The sequence below is a fragment of the Chiloscyllium plagiosum genome, unplaced genomic scaffold (genome assembly GCF_037043375.1).
Source record: "Chiloscyllium plagiosum isolate Xiang-an unplaced genomic scaffold, Cpla_swu_hap1 HiC_scaffold_13, whole genome shotgun sequence".
Lineage (NCBI taxonomy): Eukaryota > Metazoa > Chordata > Chondrichthyes > Orectolobiformes > Hemiscylliidae > Chiloscyllium > Chiloscyllium plagiosum.
Window position 1 is genome coordinate 111,282,961 of NW_028270151.1, and position 4,392 is coordinate 111,287,352.

Below are 4,392 nucleotides of genomic sequence, written 5' to 3' on the forward strand. Positions count from 1 at the left end.
ACACACACACACACACACTGCGATGGTCCTGACAAATCATAAGAGAAGGATTGGCACAGGAGATTGATTAAACCAGATCAGTTGTTATTGTGCGAATTTTATTGGAATGATGACCGATGTGCTGTCACTTTAAACTTTTTCAAGTATCTATGACGGTACGTAGACCCTGTGTGTTTGATGTGGAAGGCTCTTTTCCTCACGGATCATTGGCGAAGGCATCCAGCGACAGGTGTCAGAATTTTGGACTATGGGTACGACAGGCCCAAAAAACGAAAGATTGTATCTTCAGGGTCGATGTGGGTATCTGCCTAAATGCAGTTATAAAGACGTATAGGAAGAAACTAAATTGGCTAACTCAGGCAGACAGGACAGTCCAGGTAATCACCGCCAGGAGTATCATCTGGCGTTTACCTATGGTAGATTTTTCGGACCCAAGATTAAGAAGGGTTCCAACTGTTTTCAGGGCAAAAGGCAAACACGATGTGGGGCTCATACGAACCCTTAAGAATAACCCCTAAGTCTGAGTATCGTCCTTGCAAAGCAAAAGAGCCGTTAAAACCCGAGGCTGTGCAAGGAAGTACCCCAGTCTTTGAATCTCTCTTATAGGCTGGAATGATAATCCCCCGTGAATAATCACTGGTGAGAACACCCATTTTTTTCGTTCAAAAAGGCAAACATTCCAGGTGAATCGGGGGAATGGAGGTTTGTTCATGACCTGCAGGTTATAAAGACCGCTGTTGATCCACACACTCCAAATGTTCCCAACCCCTATATTATATTGGCTCAAATTCCACCGGATGTAAATGGCTCTCTATTGTGGATTTAGCAAATGCATTGTTTTGTGTACCGTTACACGCTGACAGTCAATTCTGCTTCACATTTCCATTCAAAGGCAAATAGTATACTTTCACGTGACATTTTCAAGATTACTGTGAGTTCCCACCATAATTCAAGAGGCTCGACACAGGAGTCTGGAGACTCTTGTTTTAACCGCGGGGGGGGGGGGGGGGGGGGGGGGGGGGGGGGGTCAGCGCTTCGGCAGTATGGAAGCGAATGCTTAATCGCAGCATCAACAGAGAAACAATGTGAGAAAGGTAGGCTTGCGATGCTCTGCCATCTAGTCTCGCAAAACTACAACTTGTGGAACAACAGTTGAAGTTCTTAGGTTGGAAGCCCGAGACCAGACGTGTAGGATTCACCAATTTAGAATCTGGATACGACGTTTTATTGTGGATAGGTCAGCATTCAGAAGCAAAGAGATTGGCCAATGTCTGGTATGTTGTAGCAACTACCCACGAGGTAGTCAAAGCGGGATCACTTCCTTCTCATCTGTCAGCGCAAGCAGCAGAGCTGATTGCCTTGATTGAGGCATGTAAATTGACCGAAGGCAGAACAGTGAATATTTACATCGACAGCAGATATGCATTCGGGGTTGTACATAATTTTGGATCCTTGTGGAAATACAAGGGCTTCTTGACCTCCACTGGAAAGTCAATCACATAACATGGCCAGATCTCTGACCTCCTGAAAGCAGTCCGATTGCCTAAATCAATCACTGTGTGTCCATGTGAAGCCCACAGGAAGAATTATGATTCAATTTCTCAAGGCAATGAAAATGTAGACTCAGCGGCAAGGACGGCAGCCAATCAGCCGCCAAGTGATCAGTTTGGCATGTGTATGTCACATATTTGTAATCCAAAGCAGACTGATGGGAGTTACAGTCGCAGGCCACATCGAAGGAGAAGCGTGAATGGACAAGGGCAGGGTGCAGAATGAGGGAATGGGTGTAGTGTGGCCCCAATGGTAATCCCTGTCTGCCACGATCTTTATTCCCTTTCTATGCCAAAGTAACACACGGTAAGGACCATGTGTCAAAAGTGGGGATGTTCGACAATATTTCAGCACGCTGGTACAGAAAGGGATTTACTCATTACTCATGTAAAAAAGTGAATAATGTGTTTTCTGTGCCACTAATAATGTGGGGAGGGGAATACAAATGAATCAGGCAGAACACCCCCAATCCCAATGACCCTTTGAACATTTACAGATGGATTTTATTGAACTAACACCCAGCGAGGGGAAAAGGCATTGTCTGGTAATAGTTGATGTTTTCCCAAGGGGTAGAAGTGCTCCCACGTCTAAACAGGATGCCAATGCAGTAGCCAAGGCTTTGCTAACTGAAATAATTCCGAGATGGTGCATCCCTGAAAGGCTAAGCAGCGACAATGGAAAGCCATTTATAAATATTGCCCTACATCAGATCAGTGATTACTTGGAAATAAAGGTGCGGCAACATTGTGCCTATCACCCAGCGAGCGGTGGGGCAGTGGAAAGAGAGAACTCTACCCTTAAAAATAAATTGGCAAAATGTTGTGAGGAACTAGAGGTGACATGGACAAAGGCATTTCCAATTGTGCTAATGTATATGAAGGAGAGGAAGAGTAAATCTTAGGACGTTTGAGATTTTGTTTGGAAGGTGGCCCAATACAGCAATTGGCCAAGACCGATTGTAAGACAGATAACAGACCACTGTGAGGACGAGATGTTATGTTACGGTATAAAACTCTCCACACTTCTGTCTCAAATACAAAATCAAAAGAAGGGCAGCACTACCCCAACCAGCAGAAGGGAAGATGCACAATCTAGAACCTGAAGACTGGATAGTGGTGAAAGACTTCAGGAGCAAAAGCAGGAAGGCGAAGAGCTGGCTGGGACCGTTCCAAGTGCTCCCGACAACACAGACAGCTGTTAAGATCGCCGAAAGAGCCACGTTGATACGCGCCAGCCATTGCAAACGTGTAGCTGACCTTGAGGAGACATTGGACAACACCGGATCCAAATAATTGTAAGTAGTGATTAGAAGACTCATAGAAATATGGGCCTGCATGGCAGGACGAGTCGTGAAGGCAGGGGTGTCTGGGATACAACCGCAGACGTAATCTTAACCAAGGATGTTAAGTTGACCTTTACATGCCACCCATGCCCGTTTGGTTCCCAGGACGACTATAAATAAGGCAATAAATGTTTACGCAGAGATCCTTGTGTACCCAGTTACTGGCACTGAGTAGTATCCACCATGGCTGCAGGTACACCTGACACGGGATATCGGTTTCCTGTTCTCAAAGAAGGAGGTGCCATGGGCAAGGGTAATAATAACCAAGATTCAGAAGAGTGATGAGGAAGCCTCGTGGTGTGGAATAGATAGACCCTTCTCCGATATCTATAGACAGGTGAATATAGTGGTACAGCCTCGCACCCACCCCACCCGAGATGCAGTGCAAGAAATAGTGGCCCCTTGAATATAAAAGATGAATGTCCAATGACCCGCACTGCAGATGGGCGGAAAGGCCTTTTACAAGCTGACAGAAATGGAAGAAAAAAAGTAACTGATGTGCAGCGAAAATGATCACAAATGAAAAAAAGTAAAAGTGGATTCATTGAGAAAACTTACAGCGCCATATTTCACTTTCCGTGGAAGTCTACTGTTAAGGACTCAGTGCTCTCACTGCTGTAGCAATGGGGGATTTCCTCTGACCGTTTATGTTGTTGACAACCTTCCCAAAGCAGGGAATGTTGTGTGGAGCTGGCAATTAATCGAGTATTGTCACAAACAGGATTCAGACTAGCATAAAACAAAGAAGTGCGAATCCAGGAAATCTGAATCAACAACAGGAATTGACAGAGAAACTCTGCAGGCCTGACAGCATCTGTGGAGACAAAGAGATTTAATGTATCATATCACAGATTCAGGCTACTTATGCTTTTTATTGTTTTATTGCCGGGGTAATTGTCAATTTCACTTCGCGATACAGCATACTTACCAGAATCTCTCATTAGCTGACAGACGTCATCTGTAAAAATGCAAAATTCCTTTATCGGCTGTAATGCTGTTGCTGTTGCCCTGAGTTGGTGAAAGGCTGGCCTTCATTATCTTGTTCTTCTCCTTTATGTCGATGAGCCACCATGGTGAATGGAGAATTTCTGTTTGTCTCACTTTGTCTCTCTGTACCACCTCACTCTCTTCTACATTCTCCCACTCTCTGTCTGTCAATATCCCTCATTTTTCATTTCTACTCTTGGAAAAGTGTTAAGATCGCAGGCTGTTCCGTGGCTTTCTCCGCCCCCTCGGCCAGAATGTGTAGAACTGGGCTCACAGTCTCCAAGTAATGTCTGTGTTACTTGGGTCTGAGATCAGGTAACATTTGTTCACTCAAAACGTTATGAGCTTTTACAATTCTAAATAGTATTCATAATAGACCAGAAAAAAGCAGTTTCACTACAATTGTAGGATTTCTATGATGCCATTGCTGTTTGCCGAAAATCAATGAATGGTGACAGCAGACAATGAGAGCCATTATCTCATTGGATGCGTTATTACTACAACATTGTCCT